General features: G+C 42.8%; 1 pseudogene; it reads left to right on the plus strand.

The window, feature by feature from the left end:
- Positions 1–5567: 5567 nt before the first annotated feature.
- The window catches only part of LOC118354055 (aldo-keto reductase family 1 member C15-like), a 74256-nt pseudogene continuing 60391 nt past the window's right edge, over positions 5568–19432 (plus strand).

The following is a 19432-nucleotide window of genomic DNA, read 5'->3' on the forward strand; positions in this document are numbered from 1 at the left end:
TCACTACTGTTATTTATTAGTTCCATAGGCACAACCACTGACCCAGAAGGTGCTAGAAGCACATCATTCTAGAACGATGCTAACCAAGTAAGAGGAAGATGTACCCTTCCAGATGAGTCAGGAATGTCAGGGATGCTCTGGTTCTGACCATATTGGTTAGTTCTTCCTGTTTTGCTCACCTGTTTAGGTGCTACCTTGGGACATTTTCTGGCTTGGTATGTGTCCATGGATCTGCAGCTTAAGAAGGACAAGTCTAAAAGGACAAGAAATCCTTTCTGTAGGTTCTTTGCAACTATCAGTCAAAGTGGATAGTTTTTGCTGCTTGTTAGAATAGGCATCTGGTTCCTTTGTCTCTTCCTTCACTCTGACTAATTGTTGATTAAAGATCTGTCTTTACTTGATTCTTTGATTGTCACCTTTTCCAACTGTCCTAACCTTTTCCAACACTCCTCCACTGAGTGGTCTGAAGAGAATTCAATGCAAATGAGGATAAATCTATCCAGAAATGGATTTTTCTTCAGAAATATTTGTAAGGGGGGAGTAGGTGGGAGAAAAAGTTAAATGTCAGTAATAAATACGTTTCAGTTTTCAACAAAGGAAGCACTTCAGAGATGCTCTGCTTTGCCATTTCAAAATTATAGGACTGGTTAATTGTCTCATTTGGAAGAAGAACATGCTGGGCTTTTAAAAATAAATTTTATATAATGAATCAAATCTGCATTTTGGGTACAGTCATTTACCCACTTAAATATTCATTGAATGCCTATGGGTGTGAGGGACAGTCTTGCCTTCTGGAGATTAAAAATGGAGTGGGACGGTCATGATTCTTGCTCTCAGAGCTCACCCCTCAGAGCAGCGTCTCTCAGAAGAAACACACTCATTTCCTGTTAAGAATGGATAATTCCTATTCATTCTTCAATTCTCAGATTAGGTTAGGTGTCTAAGAACTGCTGGATCAGAAGAGTTGTACTTTTACAATTTTAAAAGATATATAGGAGCCATTATATAAGGCTCAGCTAGAGCATCTGCCTTCAGCTAAGGTCATGAGCCTGGGGTCCTGGGATGGAGCCTCACATCTGGCTCCCTGCTTCGTGAAGAGCCTGCTTCTCCCTCTCCCACTCCCCCTGCTTGTGCTCTTTCTCTCTCTGTCGAATAAATAAATAACTTAAAAAAAGATATTATAATATCAGATAAAATATTGCCAATTGTCCTCTATAGTGATTGTACCAATTTGTACTCTTAATAGCATTACAGGAGAATGGAAGTTAAGGTCCACAGATCCTGAATCACCTGCCAGGTGAGTTGTTGGACTGGGCTGAAGATGGGTAAATGGGCAGTGGTGGGACAGTGAGATGACCCACTGCCATAAGAGGGGAGGCCAGGGTGCTGTGAGGACATACCCAGGGGCCCCTTGTCTGGTCCTGGGGGCCACCTGAAGATTCCCAGACATCGAAGCTCACGCTTAGTAGGACAGTTGAGAAGGATCAATAGGAAATGGGGACGGACATGGTTTAGTCTGAGAGATGGTGTGGTCTTGTTCGGGCTTTAATGTTCCTTTCTACACAAGGGGCTTCTCTGATGCCGCCCACCAGAAGAGAGGCAGGGAACAGTCCTGTGAAAGTTCTAGGCAAACTTAGAGCTGTGTTCCTTGTTGCATCATGAGTAAAGTTAATATGCAATTTTAAAACTATCTGGGGGATCCCTGGGTGGCTGAATGGTTTAGCATCTACTTTTGGCTCAGGGCATGATCCCGGAGTCCCGGGATCAAGTCCCGCATCAGGCTCCCTGCATGGAGCCTGCTTCTCCCTGCCTGTGTCTCTGCCTCTCTCTCTGGGTCTCTCATGAATGAATAAATAAAATCTTAAAAAAATAAAAACTAAAAACTATTTGTTTATTTGAATATGTAACTCATTCATATGATTCAAAATACAAAGGGTCCACAAAGGCACACAGTGAAAACTGTCCCGTCCACCCTGCCCTGAATCGCTGAACTTTGCCTCTGGAGGACACCAAACTTACACATTTCTTATGCTTCCTTCTAGATATCTCATGCAGAAAACAAGCAAATTATATGTGTGTAGAAAAAAAATTATATGTGTGTATATATTTATAAACTGTAGGTTTATAATGCTCTCTATATAGTATAATTTGTATATATTTTTATATTGTGCATATATGATTTTTCCTCCTCCTTCCCACAATTGTTAAAAGAGCTATAGCACTTCTTCATTCTTTCATATTCCAATTAAGGATGTACCATAGTTGATTAAATCAGTCCTGGGGGGCACCTGGGTGGCTCTCAGTCAGTTAAGCATCTGCCTTTGGCTCAAGTCATGATCCCAGAGTCCTGGGATCAAGTCCTGCACCAGGCTCCCTGCTCAGCCAGGAGTCTGCTTCTCTCTCTTCCTCTGCCTGCTTCTGCTTTCTCTCTCTCTCTCTCTCCCCTCTCTCTCTGTGTCAAATAAATAAATACAATCTGAAAAATAATCCGTCCCCTATTGATGGTCATTTGAGTTGTTTTCAATCTTTTGCTATTAAAAACATGTTTTTGCATGTATCTGTAAGACGATTTCCTAGGAGTGGAATTGCTGGATCAAAGAATCTATACCTTTGTCATTTTGAAAAAAATTGCCAGATTTTTCCCCCATAGAGGTTAAATCAATTTACACTCTCAATAGGAATATATGAGAATACAGCATAAGGTCCCCTGAATAGAACTTTGGGGATAGAAACTAGAGGACATGACTACACAACAGTAACAACCCCTTGGCTTTCTGATAAGTGTGATATCGTGGGGGTGGACAGCTTCCGTGTGGTTGGACCTGAGATGCATCTGCTGGGACGGGTTTGATATGGCTGCTCCAGCCAGCCACAGAGTCTACACCTGAGTGCCAACAAATGTCATCCTGAGACCCAGAGAGCAAAGAATAAATACAATGTGAGTTTTATAATAAAGTTATATTTTACCCTATTATGCCAAAGTTCTCAGGCTTATTAACTGCAGTTTATTTATTTATTTTTTAAATAAATTTATTTCTTAATTGGTGTTCAATTTGTCAACATATAGAATAACACCCAGTGCTCATCCTGTCAAGTACTGCAGGAGTTTAGAATCATTCCCATTGGCCATCAGCCCCAGCTGACTCTAAAAAGTTAGGGTTTTGTTTTGTTTTGTTTTTGTTTTTTTTTATAAAACCTCCTCCCTAAATATTTCTGGGCTTCCTCAGGGGTGTGTACACGTGGTAACAATGGAAGAATTATTCTTGACCATTGTTCACTGCTTGGCTGGTACACATAAGGTTCTGAAGTCCCTGGTCCATATAATTCACAGGGGGCTTTGCTGCTCCAAGGATGGAATCATGCCCCAGTGCCATGGTGGGCACTGTCCCTTCTCCTGGAAGTCTGAATGTTGAGTATCTGTGAAAGTGAGACATTGCCCACGAGTCTCAGAAGTAGAGGCTCCATGGTCCTCCAAGCCTCTCCCCATGAATGAAGCATTCCTACCGTGTTTATTTTCTGCCAGGGGTCAGGGAGTGAGGTAATGTACCTTGAATCATGACTATGAAGCCTCTTTTAAGGCACAAACACTGTCTCTTTTTTTTGTGGGAGCACCCAGACTATCATAACTGGCTTCAGGGGAGGACACCCTGTCTGAAACTCCATGTCCTCAGGCTCTGATCCTGTTGCCAGGCCTACTGGTTGTAGCAGAATCTTACTACTCCTGTGGTTCCATCTCCTGCAATCTGATCTCCATGAGACCCCTGCAGACCATTAGACACATCTGAATCTCAACAACGGCCAGGGGCAAATACTGTTTCCAGAGGATTCTTGATCCCTCCGTAAACCACGAGACACAAAGAGTTACATACAAGGAGATTTTTGTCCAGCTTCCTTCACCAGAACTAACCAATCCCAAGGCCCAACTAAGACATCTGATTACATAAATAACAGAGAGTAATACTGAATCGAGTGGAGATGCCTGGGTGGCTCAGTGGTTGAGCGTCTGCCTTCAGCTCAGGTCTCGATTGCAGGGTCCCCGGATGGAGTCCCACATCGGGCTCCCCACAGGGAGCTTGCTTCTCCTTCTGCCTATGTATCTGCTTCTTTGTGTCTCTCATGAATAAATAAAGAATTTTTTTTAAATACTGAATTGAGTGGATTTATGAATGGAAGGAGAGATAATACTTATGAGTTGTTTTTATAAGAGGACTTATCAACTAATCTATTTCTGAGCCAGTTTAATTATGTGTCTAAGACATTTTTAATTCCTTAAAAAAGCACAAATAGAATGCCCCCATACTTGTGCCTGACGGATCATCAGCCTGTCCTACGACAAGTAGGTATAGACAACTGCAAATTACTATTATTGCCCCTAGGCAAGCTGTGAATTCAGGGCATCTTTTCCCTGACCCTGAGCATATTTCAGGTTTGTGCAGCAACTCACAGGGCTACTCGGGAGAAATGAGAGGATTCTTCCTAAGGAGAAAGGATAATGTGAATTAGGGTCAAGGGCATTCCCTCATTGTTAGGGGCTGAGATTTAGCAGTAGAAATATAAATTATCATGTATTAGGTCAACCATGCTCTCCTTAAGCTGCTTGGGTATCCTCTGTCCTTCAACTTTTTGTCCTTTGAGCCATAAAACATCAAAGGCCAATTTTAAGATTTGAAACTAGGCAGGGGGTTGGGCAGGGACAGATCAAGGTCAAGGAGGCCATTGCTTTTGGCTTGGCCTTGGGGTCTTGAATCACAGACACCGAAGGAGCTCTATTGCCTTAGGAGGATTAAGAATTCCATATAGGAGTTTAGGGCTCATGCTTAGGGTAGTCTCAGCAAGCCTTGGCTTTCCCCAATGTGTCGCCCTATGCATATCTCTCCTTTGAGACTGCAGTGGATCCCAGGCAAATCTTTTCATCTCAACTCAACTCAACTAGCGGTTCTTTCAGATTTTTCCCAAAAAGGAGATCATTTTAAAAGGTAATTTTTAAAATAAATTTATTTTTTTATTGGTGTTCAATTTGCCAACATATAGAATAATATCCAGTGCTCATCCCGTCAAGTGCCCCCCTCAGTGCCCGTCACCCAGTCACCCCCACCCCCCGCCCTCCTCCCCTTCCACCACCCCTAGTTCATTTCCCAGAGTTAGGAGTCTTTCATGTTCTGTCTCCTTTTCGGATATTTCCCACTTATTTTTTCTCCTTTCCCCTTTATTCCCTTTCACTATTTTTTATATTCCCCAAATGAATGAGACCATATAATGTTTGTCCTTCTCCGATTGACTTATATCACTCAGCATAATACCCTCCAGTTCCATCCAAGTTGAAGCAAATGGTGGGTATTTGTCGTTTCTAATGGCTGAGTAATATTCCATTGTATACAGAGACCACATCTTCTTTATACATTCATTTAAAAGGCAAATTTGTAAGTAAATGGCATATAAAACAGTCACAGCGTAGTGGATGAGAAAGAGCGGGAGCTTTGGAGGCCGACAAATGGGTTCAAATCCCAGCTTGGACACTCATGAGCTAGAATAAAGAACAGGTTCTAGAATCAGGAATAAGAATCAAGAATCTGCATTTCCAATGCCTCATCCCTTAGATGGTGATAATAGTTTCTATCCCATGGGGTTGTTGTAAAGGTCAAAATGAGATAAGGTGCATATATTCTTAGCAGAGCACCTAACACAGGGTAAGTACCCAATCTATGGTTGTGTTACTACTAAGAGCATAATGAAAAACTATTTGGTATAATCTGTGTTGATGGCAATTTCTGCCACTGTTCATTTCTGTGAGTAAATACATTCTGTCAACTTGATGTGGAGAACAAAGACAAAAGAAAGGTACATAAAATTAAATCTTACAACTGGCAGCCCCTTGAGCCTCAAGCATCTGCTTGAGACCGGCAGAGTACGACACCCTCCAGGAACTCCCAACTGTCTTAATATTAATACCTTGCTAGAAGGAAAAAAAAAAAAAAAAAAAAAGAAAAAGAAAAAGAAAAAAACAACCCTAGCTTGACAATGGCCAGGCCTCCAGGATCCTGTGAGTCTTCTTTAACACATGAAAATCCTTTTGGAAACTTTTGTCTCTATTCACTCCCCCAACTTAAAACTAAATCAATTGATTCTCAGGATTCCAGTGCATTTCTTTCTGTCCAGTGGTCCTGTCCGTATGCTTAAATAAAATCATGTTTTTTGCACTGAAAACATCTCGAGAATTCTTTGACCCTTCGCTCCCAGACCCCACAACAAATCACATCAACTCTACCTCCCCCATCTCTGGCCGATCTTTCCTTCTGTGCCTTCTCCATGCCCTTGGCTTGGTTACCTGGATAAAGGTCATTGCTTCCAATCTTGCATCCCTGACTTCAGTCTCAGCTTCCTCTAATGCAAGAGTATTTCTGGCTTTTTACAGTGCATTTGAACCACCCGAGGGCTCATTCAATCATAGTAGCTGGAGAGGGAAGGGGCAGAGAATTTGCATTTCTAAGTTCCCAGGTGATGCCCATGCTGGTTGGCTGGTCTGGAGACCACACGTTGAAAAGCACTGGTTCTTAGTGTTGGATGCCTATCGAAATCATCACCTGGAGAGATTTACAAAATATTCTTGCCTGGATCCTACCAGCTCGGAATCCAATGTAAGCAGCCTTGGAATGTGCCTTCAGGAGCTGGAGTTTCACTAAAGCTTGCCAAGTGTTGGAATGGACAGCCCAGCTTAAGAACCACTGCATAGAGCAAACTCCCTAAAATCCTTCCCCTAATTTCCCCTTAAATACCTTGTGCTTCACATCAGTCATCCCTAAATGGATCACGTCTTCTCCTTCGTCTCTTCTCTCAGCTCTTCACTTAAAGTCACTCTAGCTGATTTCTCTGAGTTCACCTTCACTGGCAAACTCATAGATGGTTTACTTTTTATATTTCAAACATCTGGCCCTATTTCCATCCAAATGTAGAGTTATGATTGTTGTTTTGCTTGTTTGGTTTCTCAACCAGAGAAGGAACTGGGCCTTGTTCATCTCTGTTATCACGGTGCATGGGAAGTAATAGATGTTTAATAAGTGTTTGCTAAAGACATCATCCTTTATGCAGCTGTTATACTGCAGATGAAATGCCTGAATGAGAAAGGCACAGTGTGGGGAAAAGAGCACCAGACCAGGGACCAAAGGGATGGTCTATCTTGTGACTGGGTGTTTCTGTGGGGTGTTTGCATTTATTTTTCTTGACAACCCTCCAGGGTGAATATTATTACCCCCATTTTCAAGATTAAAAAAAAAGGAATGTTAAATGATTTCCCTCAACTTCCTTCAAATCTCTTTTACTTGGTCTCTCTGTCCCTGGTCACTTCTCTCTTAAAAATGATCTCTTGGCTTTGGGACTAATATGTACTGGTTCTCCACCTTCCCTGCAATTTCTTTTTCTTCGTAAAGAGCTGAGAGCTGAAAAGAAAACTTTTTCTTTCTTTTCTTCCTTATTTTTTTTTTTAAGATTTTACTTATTTATTTGAGGGAGGGAGGGCGAGAGATTGACAGAGAGAGAGAGAAGAGAGATCATGAGTTGGGGGGGGGAGTAGCAGAGGGAGAGGGAGAAGCAGACTCTCCGCTGAGTAGGGAATCCCGATGTGGGGTTTGATCCCAGGACTCTTAGATCATGACGAGAGCTGAGGTCAGATGCCTAACCAACTGAGCCACCCAGGTGCCCCTTCCCTGCAAAATTCTCCTTTCACAGAATTCTCTCAGAGCCAGCTTGTTTTGTCATATGTACCCTTCCTGGGAGAATTCTGTAAGCTATGGCTTCTTCCGCCCTATGGTGACCCTCAATCTATATTTACAGCCCAGACAGTTCTCCATCCAGGGCCCCAGACTACACATCCAAATGTGCACTACGTATTTCCACTTGAATGTTCTAGAAGCACATCAAAGTCAACATTTCCAAAGCTTAGCTCATTACCTCCCGTTTTCAGTTACTTTATTACTGGCTCTGGTGCTTGACCGGATCCCGGGACAGATACTTGATTCCACCCTCTTATTCTCAGCTCTTTATAAAGCAGCTACAAGATAGGATGAAGCTACTCCTTAAAATTCTTGTCCATAGTAATTGCATCCTATTCTCCAGTATAAGTTACCCCCACCAGTCCTCTACACAGGGACAAAGCATTGTTGCTGGAATGCAAGTCATTTTTTGGTCCTAAAATTATTTCCTAGTTGGTTGGAAAAAAAAATCTTGGTAGCAGATGTTGGAATTCCTCTTAGAGCAGAAATTGTCTTGGTTTTGAAAAATGCTTTGAAGTTTCAGACGGCAGGTGAGAACCTGGGGGCATGAATTTCAGGAAACAGAAGACAGGAGAAAGATATATATTCATTATGACTGTGTTTCCCTCAAGCAAAGAAGTAAAGATTTTTGATGGATTGTTTAATATCCTTTTCTAGGATCAGCTTCTGATACATTGATTAACAAAGCAGAAGAACTTTGCGAACACAAAAGTAACAGGACTGCTTCTAAATATGTTCTATCAAGCCTTAACCACAAATCTTTATATAGCCCTGACATCTTCAGGACATCCAAGAGCCCTTGTCCCGAATTGGCCTGTGCAGAAATAAACCTGAGTCAACTGTCCTGAGGATAATGAAGCAATAATAAGATTGAAGCAGGAGAGGAATTGTCAAGGCGTAGCTGAGCCCCATGTGCCAAGATTGATCTATTGCTTCTTGCTCCTTAGTAGCTTCACTAAGGAATGGAATATGGTTCAACAATATTCAGAAAGCATTTTCTGGAACAAATGTTTTGTACCAGGTTTTGTTTTAGGTCTGGGGATACCAAGACAGCTATGGTAGGGCCTATTCCACTGTCCTCCTTGACCTGCATACAGATGGAGAAAATAGAAATAACATAATTCAGTCCATAGGAAATACCATTTTTTTTAAATGCTATTAAACTTGAGCAGTTATTTTATCATTAGGATGTGTGCCAGAGCCTTTGTTTAGAAAGACAATACCCATTCTGTCACCAACAAACTGCTCACAAAAGAAACAGATAAGTGTATTTACAAGGGCTAAGTGTATCAATGAGGCAGGTGAGTTATTCCTCTTCTCAAAGCGTCTTCCTATCTGGACTTTAAGTATTGGTGTCTCAGTATGGACATTGGCATTTTCAATTCAACCAATGTTTTTTGAAGACATACCATGTGAAATTTTCTGCAAAGGATACTAGAATAAATAGGGCTGGTAATTGTCCTCACGGGCTTACAGTTGTGTGTGTGTGTGTCATCAGGGACGAAAACTTACCAGAAAAGCTACCCTAGACTGTGTACCTCCCGCACTACTCAAAATTCTTTTTAACCTCATCTAATCCTTTTGACGACCATGTAAGGTAGGTGTTAGTCTCGCTTCATGCTTAAGTGACTTTCCAGGGTCACAAAACTAATAAGAAAAGGAAGATAAGAGCATTTTAAAATATGGGAACTCTAAGGAGGCCATATCATATTTCAATAAGATAAGTATCAAAAGATTTATAGTGGAGGGTGTTTTTGCAAGAACTTGACATCTGGGCAGAATTTTGAAAGGCAAAGATTGTAGGTATAAATATTCTCAGTAGAGAGAAGAATATGAGCAAAAGCCCAGGATGTCATGGAACAGCCCAGTGCGTTTTGGCTGATGTGTTGGGATGTGTAGATAAATAAAACCAGAAAGATAGGAACTTTTTCAGGAGACCGTTTTTATTTGAGTGACAGCTGAGGAGTTTCTGTAGTAGAGTTAATGGCAGAGGAGCAGGACTTGTGGCGTGCTCACAGCTGTGCTTTAGGAAGATGACTCTGTCAGGATTAATATTGGAGAACTGGAACACAGGAAGCATTGAGACCCGTTAGGGCCACAAGAATCTCATGAAAGGTAATAAGAGTCTTAACTAGGGCAGTAGCATTGGGGGCAAACAGTATTATACCTTTTAAGATGGGCATCATGTGGGTTATTTTGTTTCAGGATTCCTCTGGAAGAAGTTGTGCCTATTGTCACCAAGTAAACCCATACTATCATTACTTGGATTGAAAATCCAGTCCCACTAATTATCTGAAAATTATATATGTAATATTTTCCAGCAGTTCCAGTAGCTGTATGCTGACACTTAAGGCAATGCATGCTGAAGCTTTTCAGGGGTCAGAACTGATAGACGAGAGAAGGAAACAAGAGTCATAGTTGGGTTATTTTATTTTTTTCTCGTATGCATGTTATTTTTTTTTTACATTTTTAAAATTTAAATTCAATTTGCCCACATATAGTATAACACCCAGTGCTCATCCCTGCAAGTGCCCTCCTCAGTGCCTATCACTCAGTTACCCCAAACCCCATCTTGTCTCCCCTTCCACAACCCTTTGTTCATTTCCCAGAGTTAGGATTCTCTCATGGTTTGTCTCCCTCTCTTATTTTTCCTACTCAGTTCCCCTCCTTTCCCTCATAATCCCTTTCACTATTTCTTACATTCCACATATGAGTGAAATCATATGATGATTGTCCTTCTCCGGTTGACTTACTTCGCTCAGCATAATACCCTCCAGGTCCATCCACATGGAAGCAAATAGTGGGTGTTTGTCCTTTCTGAGGGCTGAGGAATATTCCATTGTGTACATAGACCACAGTGTCTTTATCCATTATCTGTCCATGAACATTGAGGCCCTTCCACAGTTTGGCTTATTGTGGACATTGCTGCTGTGAACTTTGGGGTGCAGGTGTCCCGGAATTTCACTGCATCCGTATCTTTGGGTTAAATACCCATCAGTGCAATTGCTGGGTTGCAGGGTAGCTCTATTTTTAACTGCTTGAGGAACTGCCACACTGTTTCATAGTTGGGTTAAATTGCCACCCAAACCTAAGCAGGGAATAGTGTGGCAAAGAGGTTAGGTGCATAAAAGGGGGAGCTAGAGAGATGAGTTCAGGTGCTACCTCTGTTCATGGCTGGCAGGCTGTGTAACTTTGGAAAGATGGATCAGAACATAAACTTCCCAGGAGCAAGTGTCTGCCAGTGAAAGAAGCCACAATTATATGGAATTGGAACCACAGATCACAGACTTGTCTAAAAAGTGCTTGGAGATATGGATTTCCAGATGAAGAAAACAGGGGTGGGGGAGGAGAGGTTGTTGGAAGTGAACGGGGGTAAGGTGCTATCAATCATTTCAGTAAGGGTGAAGGATGAACACACTCCTGTGCCCTGCTTATCAAAGGGTTCAATACATGTGCAGTGAATCAGCGGTGATTTACCTTCAGAGGGGCAGAGAGACGTGGTCTGGAAAATGTGGCAAGATGCTTTGTCCTTAGTGGGCACAAAATACATTTAAATCAAAGGAAAGAAGGGAAAAAAGAAGGAACTAGGATCTTTAGCTCTCTTACACAGAAGGGGAGCTTATTTATGAAGAACCTAGAAGGGAATTTTGCGAAACTTATAGAATTCTGCAAAAAAAAAAAAGAAAAAAAAAAAAAAAACCTAATGGCTACTTAACAACAGAGGTTTAAAAAAAAAAATTGTGGAATTTGAGGGCAAGGAAAGAGATCCTGTGCCCTTAAAGTAAACATACTTTACTTAGGCTCATGTGGGCTGCGTGCTTTCCCACCTTGGGACTGACCTAAAACTTTTAATTCCTTCTTAGGGTTTCCACATTTCCAGATGCCTTTATGAGATGCCCTGCTTGGGGGTCCTGTGGGACTCAGCAGAGACGAGGAAGGGAGGGTCAGATAGTACAGCTGCCTAGTGACTGCTCCCCCTCCAGAACTCTGCAGCACCTGGCTCTACTTCATAGTCACCTTTCCTCCCTATGCTGAGCCCCTGATCCTCAGGGGCCCCCAGTGATCGGCTCTGTCAGAAGCTCATCTATGTCCTACACAGAGTGACTCAGGTAGCAAAAGGTGGTCATTCTCTAAAGCGCAAGTGGATCAGGAAAAGGGTCAGTGGAGAGTTAAGAAAAGCCTTTTGCCCCCAGTCTGAGGGTTTTCCCATATGGCCTGTGTTCAGAATTGACCTGGCCTGAGGTCCTGAAAGAGCATTGCCCACACACGGTATATATCATATGGTCAAGGAACTGTTGCAGTTGACGCTAGACCGTGACTACGTGTGGCTGGCAACCTACGGGGAGACTGAGGGCTTCATCTGTGAGGGAAAGGAGGACTTCTTTCCAGCTAAGCTGATTTTTCAGATCTGCGGCTGCAAAGACCAGGTTAAGACAACGGAGGTTGGGAGCCCTATCATTTTTTGAACACCTAAGCCCTTTCAGACACCACTTTGTAGGAGTTGATGGAAAGCATTATGTCAACTTGATTCCTCAAACAGGCATGTTTTTCAAGCTCTCCAGAGATAAGGGCTGATTCTGAGAACCAGACTTGAGTGGGCACATCTGATCCGACCACTGCCTCTCTGCCCCAGCAAATGTTAGTGCTTCTACTTCACGGAGAAACAAGAGGGAGTTTCCTCCGTTCCTATTTCCTTGCGTGCCATCCTATGAAACGAGTCTTCCACATTTACCAACATGCTTCCCATTTCCTACCCCTTTTGCTCTCATGCTGGGTCAGCGGTATTGGGCTCTTGTTGAAAAGGTTCACATCTTCTGTGCACTGATCCCTTCACCTCCCCAGGGATCCCCATCCCTTCATTCTTTACCCCTGCACCTGCACATTCTTTACGTCTGGCTGCTGCCCCTCAAATCTATGGTCGCAAGCAGGATTCCAAGTTACTGAAATAATCAAATTCCCAGGACCCTCGGTCTTATTTTAGTTGCTTTTTTATCATTCTCTCATCTCTAACAGCTATCACTCATTTCAGTAAGGGTGAAGGATGAACACACTCCTGGTACATAACACAGTGCCCTGCTTATCAAAGGGTTCAATACATGTGGGGTGAATCAGCGATTTACCTTCAGAGGGGTAGAGAGACGTGGTCTGGAGAATGTGGCAAGGTGCCTCGTCCTTAGTGGGTACAAAATACATTTAAATCAAAGGAAAGAAGGAAAAAATAGAAGGAACTAGGATCTTCAGGTAACAGCCATGCTGTTCAAGACAGAAATTTGTACATTTGTTCTTTACACATTTCATCATCCCTCAGCCTTTGGTTGAGGACCTCCCACCTCCCAGGAATTGGGCAAGGTGCAGGGACCATGAACAAGACAGTCCTTACCTGCAAGGAGCTCAAAGTCTGGTAAAGGATACCAGGAAATTAAGGACCACACACACAGCTGCCAGAGACATGCCCAGATTCTCTGGGAGTACATTTCACCTTCCAGTTCATCCTTTGAGACCCAGTAGAAAAGTTACCTCCTCTGTGAAAGTTTTCTACAGGACTTGTCCTTCCCATCTTGGCACTCCCATGTCACCTGGTGTGTACTAGTATGACATCACTTATCACATTTTACTGTGCTTATCTCTACCCAGCTTACTCCCTTCCCTAGTTGTGAGGTTCCTAAGAGCAGGGATTGCACCCTATTTACCTTAGGACCTTTATCCCCAAGCCCAGGATTTAGGGGGTAGAAGTTCTTAGTAAAGTGCTAATTGAATGAGATGGAGTGGATGTTAGGAGGCACACAATATCTTTGGGGGCCAACTTGGATGGTGTGACAAGGTCTGGGTCAGAGGGGCCTTCGGGAGGAAGGCAGAGCTGTGGGAAGAAAGTGTGAACATTTATGCGCACATTCAATGCGATCTCCTTCCTGTCACCTACACCTTTTCTTAGCTACACCTTTTCTGTTCAAATCTAGAGGGAGGGTTGAGTTTTGATTTTTATTATGGAAGCATTTCCCTTTCAAAACATGAGGAGTTTGACTAGTTGTGCCTGAAAACCATGCGTTTGGCCACGATGCAGTCAAACTCCTCCAGCCATGGGGAAAGGAAGTGTTAGACCTCCCAGTCTGAAAACAAGGAAAAGAGGTGAATATTTGAACTAGGACCGCTAGCCCTACGGAGCCCCCACCTTTCAATCTTGGAGGAGATGTTGGGCTGAATTCATCTGACCGAAGCTTGTTCTTGGAAGTAGGTAAGGTTTTGTTATCATTTTACTGGACCCGAGGTTATGGGGTTACGTGATTTGCCCAATAGCTAATAAAAACTTACACCTCTGACTTTTAAATCAAGACTCCTTTCTCAAACTCTCTAAAACTACTTGAACAGTACAATGAAAAATCAGCCTGAGGTTTCTCTGGGGTATGAGTCAACTTGCCAAGTATTTCACACTGACGCAAATGCGTTTCTTCTTTTGGGCTCTGGATTTATCAGAAGTCATCTTAGACACTGACATCGCAGGTGGTTAGGGTTAAGGAAAGGGGATATGAGACCCTCAGGCGCAAAGCAACTTCCTGCCAGCCCACCCCCTTCTATAGGAGGACACCATGTGCAACAGTGCTCTGGACTCCCATGACATCCTTTTCTGAAAGTTCAATACCTTGCAACTTGGCTAAATATTCACTAATTCTGTGTATTTCTTTTTGTTAGATACTCTATGGCAAACTCATTAGGAGATTATTAGCCAGGACTGTTGGAGCTGAGCTGATGCTAGTTAAGGAAAATGAGTTTGGGGAGCGCAAATCAATGCCGGAAGTATCTTTGTCCAGGCTAACAAGAATTTGATAAATACCATGGCACAACTGGCACATGTTGGCAATCAGAAGCAATAAAGCCATTACTGGATTTCAATAATTCAGTCAAAAAAGGTCACACGTCAGTCAAGGATGAGATGTGCAGAGAGAGGATGTATGAGTCAAAGAGTAATCTCATCAGGAATCCAATAAGCTTGCCAGGTTTTGGAGGAGAAACAAAGTGATGTTGAAGCCAGGACAGAAGGGAAGCTGTGCATATGTTGGAGGATTCATGCTGACTATGGAAGAAATATATTAATTCCCGAGAACTTCTGTCTGACTGTGGGTTCCTTATCTGTATGATAGGAATGGTGAGTTTGGATTCACAAAGAAAGGTGTGAAGAATGCTTTCCACTCGCCAAGCTCTTAATAGTTCCTCATGTTGCCCATCTTATTTGATTCTTGTAATAATCCTATGAGATAGTTAAGGCAGGTCAGTCTAGAGCCACCAGTCTAGTGGCTCAGTGTGTTTCTTGGGGGCAGGACAATGAACGGATTTCCAGGTAATTGTGCAATCTCTGAAGGCCACTTCCAGTCTTCAGTTCTGATGCTATAAATTTAGATCCAATAACCAGCAGAAGGAGAAGACCTTGTCTCTGGCTCAGAGTCCACACAGTTTAATAAGAAGAAGCTCATAGTCCCAGACAACCCCCTTAGTAAACGCCAACACCTTCCATTTTACCTGCAGAGATCATGTCTTTTCTTCAGACTGATGGGTGGCTTTGGAAAACCTCAAAGCAGAACGTGTGAGGCTAAAGCATTTTTTAAAACATATTTTTGAATTTACATATAGTGTGACTGGTGTGTGTGTGTGTGTGTGTGTGTGTGGTCTGTTTCAGGTTTGCCTTCGAAGTTGCAGGGTTTCCATATCATTCTACAGGTCGATAGACTCCTGAAGGCAATCTATCAGATGAAATAGCTCTAAGAGAAAGAACTGAACATGCCTGGTGAGGAAGGTCACTGAGGCCCAGAGTGACAGGGTGTGCTGCATAATAATACAACGATATTGTGTATGCTGATATCCCGTCTGTGTGTGTGCTTTCCCCCACACAAGGGAAGGAATGCTTGTCGCAGCTAATGCTGAGACGTATTTACTCTTGGGCATGTACATTCTTGAGAAGGCTTCTTCCATTCCTTCTTCCATTTCTTCAAATGCTGATGATCCCCAAGGTGTAAGTTCCTATCTGTGGTCAGAGCCCATCTTCTTCTTTCTCTTTTCTTTTTAAGATTTTATTTATTTAGGTGAGAGAGAGCACAAAGCAGAACAGGAAGAGGCAGAGGGAGAGGGAGAAGCAGACTCCCCGCTGAGCCTGGAGCCCGATCCCAGGACCCTGAGGTCATGACCTGAGCTGAAGGTCAACGGTTCACCAGCTGAGCCACCCGGATGCTCTGGAGCCTGACTTCTAATCCTATGGTATCTATCCACTTGCTTTGTGTCTCAGCTTAAGGTCTTCTGGGCGTGTCACATTTCACAATACAAAACTGAGCTTCTGACTTGGAACCTACCCTCCCCCCACAAAAAAATCAAACCTTCTCTACAGCCTTCCCTGGTTGGAGATTAATGGCAATTTTATTTACTCAATTTTATTTACCCACTTGTTTAGGCCACAACTTTTGGCATCATACTTGACTTCTCTGTTTCTCTCCTGTCTTACATCTGATCTGTCAACAAATCCTGTGGACTTGATCTTTAAAATATATTTGGAATCTTAAAAAAAATCTATAAATGTACAGATGTTTAAGAATAAAATAATACTATTATCGCATAGCCACAGGAAACACATTTAATAATGCTCAATATGAGTTTTGATTTTAAAAAACTGGTTAAATTAAGAATAAAAACAACCTGCTTTAACTGAATAAAGGGTATAAAAATCATAAACCCAAATTGAGAAATATTAGAAGCATTCTCTTTAAACTCTGGAGTAAAACAAGAGTGACTGTTATCGCCGCTTCTTTTTTTTTTTTTAAAGATTTTATTTATTTATTTTGATAGACAGTGAGTGAGAGAAGCTCAAGCAGGGGGAAGGGGGAGGGAGGAAGGGAAGGACAGGAATAGGGGAGGGGGAGTAGTGAAGGGGGAGACAGGTAGGGGCAGAGGGAGACGCAGACTCTCTGCTGAGCAGGGAGTTTGATGTAGGACTCCATCCCAGGACCCTGGGATCACAACCTGTGCTGAAGGCAGATGATTAACTGATGGAGTCACCCAGGAGCCTCTATTATCACCACTTCTATTCAACATTATCCTGGGGGATGCCATAAGACCAAAAAAAAAAAAAAAATTTACAGCATAACATTTGCCCTTCTTTTAACATGCAAACGACTTCTCACCTAAGCTGTTTGCTGTCCACTTCTCTCTCCTGAAGTGTTGTTCTCTGATAGCATGTGATCAACAAGAATTTAAGTGTAAGCTCCACGCAGGCAGGTTTTTGCCTGTTTTGCTCATTGCTTCTCCCTAGCATTTAGAAAAGCATATATAGGGGGGATGTCTGGGTGGCTCAGTGGTTGAGCAGCTGCCTTAGGCTCAGGGCATGAGCCTCAAGTCCCGGGATCGAGTCCCAAGTCGGGCTTCCCGCAGGGAGCCTGCTTCTCCCTCGGCCTGTGTCTCTGTCCCTCTACCTCTCCGTGTCTCTCATGAATAAATAAATAAAATCTTAAAAAAATAAATAAGAGCTTTTATAAAAAAAGAAAAGCATATTATAGGAGCAGATCCAGCTATGTAATTGCCAGATGAAACCATGGCGCTCCCCATTAAAAAAATTAAGCTTTCAACATAGTGACAGTTGAGTGTTAAAGCAGGCATGGGGCCCTTCTGAGCACAGTACCCGCAGCAACTGTGCAGATGGCATGCCCGTGAAGCCAGCCCTACATGACCCGCCAATTACTCAAAGTTGTTGAAGGAATAAAAGATCTCACTTGATCATCTCAACATCTCCTAAGGCAGTGGGTCCGAATGATGCTGAGAGAGCTAAATAGACCTGCTGAATTTTAGTCTGCTCCCTACGTTGGCCTGATGCAACCGGAAGGCAGGGCAAAGGAGCCTGTTGATGGAGCCCATCTGGTCAACAACCTCTTGGGCCACGGAGCAGGTGCAGGGGAGCAGAGGGCGTGCGTGCAATGAGGGCAGGCAGAAATAACAGCAGACCCACTTATCTTGCTTTCCTCTTGACTTGTCTCTCCATCGGGGCAGTGGAATTTTGTGAAATGTCCAGAATCTAGCCCCAGGGCAGATGCATAAACAGTAGGTCTCCAAAAAATAATTGGTAAATAAATGAACAAATGAATTAATGAGGGAAGAGATTGATACAGAGAAGGTGTAGTCAAAGTCATTTTAGGTGAGGGATAGAAGCTTAGGGAGTTTGTTTGGGGGGGTCTGACCGAGATTCTCTCCCTCTCCCTCCGCCCCTCCCCCTGCTCCCATTGTCTCTATCCAATAAACCAATCTTGAAAAAAATCAAAGCTTTGTTGAAAGAGATGTATAGGGCTGCCGTCTAGTTTGTGGTGCGTGCTATTTAATATATATTTGTTAGGTAGATTTGTTATTGTTAGCCATTACCTTTATAGGTCTTTATATTGTGGACACAAAATTAAAGTCCACTTAATGGCAAGGAGAATCCTGTCTCAATTGAGGAAAGGCTCTAAATTAAGCCCCATAAATGAACAAAAAGGTTGGGACCAGTGCCTCTGAGCTCATCACCAGGAATGGCAGCTCCAGGGTACGGTTCTGGTATATTCTGAGCTGTCAGCATATCTTAGGGGTGTTTATGGGAGTAATTAAAGGCAAGAAGTAATTAAAAGGGAAGCCACAGAGGTGGGGAGGTCAAATCACAAGCTAGTAGGATCATGTGCCACTCAAAAATGTGAACACAGAGGCGTCCAGGCCAGTTTGGCCAATTTTTTCCACTTTCATTATGTCACCACGGCTGTATAGCTCTTTGTTTTAAAGTAAAAAAATGGCTATCACCACCTTTAAATCATAAAATGTCTTGAAAGTTTAAATATTTGTATGAAACTCTCACATACAGCTATTTTAGTTCTTTAAATATCCTCTTAACATAGTCCCATATGAACACTTGTACTGTAATTATAAATCATCTGTAGTTTATTTCCGTTTAATATCACATTATAAGCACATTGTGGTGTCCACTCTTTTCACGTAGCTTTTAAAAACTGATGTGGAATATTTCCTGAAGTTGCCAGACTTTGTCAATTGTAAATCGGTGGACATTTTGTATTGGAGGGTTTTTTTCTCTCCTGCGACCGCCTTAGCACAAAATATCTTTAGGCCTTGCAGGGCGTAGAGGCAGGCCATGCCCTCTGTCTGGGTCTCGCCTCTCTCTTTGTGTCTCTCATGAACAAATACATAAAATCTTAAAAAAAAAAAAGGTATCTTTATGTATATAGCTTTTTTCTGTTTTTGAATTCTTGGCCTGGGAATACATTCCCAAGGTGGGATTTCGTTACTCCAAAGGCATAGCCCTGTGACACCTGCAGTGGATGTGCCTCTCACTGGCTGCTGCGCCCACTGCAAGCGCCTAGGAAGATCTGACCCTCAGACTCAGGGTCTCCTCACTCTTCACTGATACCCGCTTTGTGCAGGACCATCTCCCCAGCTGATCCCAGTCTTTCACGCCATGGTCAATGTCCTGAAACTTAGTCCTGCTTCTATATCTTTGATCCCACCCTTCTTACCCTTACCTCCCAAACCACATCCTCCTTCCTCATCACTGCTGAGGAAACGGCCTTCCTCCTGCCTCTACCACCATCTCCTCCAATAGAGACCAGATACAACCTCCTCCTGCCTCTACGCACACTGTGTATCTAGTCTTCATCGTG

The sequence above is a fragment of the Canis lupus genome, chromosome 2, assembly GCF_003254725.2.
Source record: "Canis lupus dingo isolate Sandy chromosome 2, ASM325472v2, whole genome shotgun sequence".
In the NCBI taxonomy this organism is placed as follows: domain Eukaryota; kingdom Metazoa; phylum Chordata; class Mammalia; order Carnivora; family Canidae; genus Canis; species Canis lupus.